This window comes from Cucurbita moschata, unplaced genomic scaffold, assembly GCF_002738365.1.
Source record: "Cucurbita moschata cultivar Rifu unplaced genomic scaffold, Cmos_1.0 Cmo_Scf03503, whole genome shotgun sequence".
Taxonomy (NCBI): Eukaryota; Viridiplantae; Streptophyta; class Magnoliopsida; order Cucurbitales; family Cucurbitaceae; genus Cucurbita; species Cucurbita moschata.
This window is the reverse complement of record NW_019271993.1, coordinates 1-511: the sequence shown is the minus strand read 5'-3', so window position 1 is coordinate 511 and position 511 is coordinate 1. Positions and strand designations below refer to the sequence as shown.

General features: G+C 60.2%; 1 long non-coding RNA gene across 1 annotated transcript; it reads left to right on the top strand.

Moving 5' to 3' along the window:
* The first annotated feature begins 6 nt into the window (after window positions 1–6).
* Window positions 7–458, top strand: LOC111440808. The gene is made up of 2 exons (XR_002710029.1): window positions 7–143; window positions 197–458. It is a non-coding gene; the product is annotated as an uncharacterized LOC111440808 (long non-coding RNA).
* The last annotated feature ends 53 nt before the right edge of the window (window positions 459–511 follow it).

Sequence of the window (511 nt, the reverse complement as noted above, 5' to 3'; positions counted from 1 at the left end):
TGTGGTGCCAGAACATGTTCGGCTGGTTGGAATCGGGTGCCTTTGGGCGTGCGACATGAGACTAGTTGGGCATGGAATGTGGCCTTCTAACTTGTGCTGCCTTCGGGATGGTGGATGGTCGGAGCGACGACAAAGCGTGCAAGGTGGGNCTGCCTTCGGGATGGTGGATGGTCGGAACGACGACAAAGCGTGCAAGGTGGGGTGGAGTTGGGTGCCTTCGGGCGTCCAACATGAGCCTCGTCGAGCGTGCGGCGTTGTGGTGACGCCGTCGGGCCATCCTTGGGGCAGCCCTATGTTTTGAAGGTTGCGTGTTGGCAGAACGTGCACGGTTGGGCGGTGTCAAGTGCCTTCGGGCGTGCGACGTGAGCCTCGCTTTGCACGGAAGGTTGCGATGCTTCCTTCGAACTCGGGCCGTCTCTAGGATGGTTGATGGCCTGACCGCGCACGACGCTTTGGGCTTGGCTTCGAATGATGATTTTGAACCCCCGCTCGCGGTGGGTGTGAATAGTCG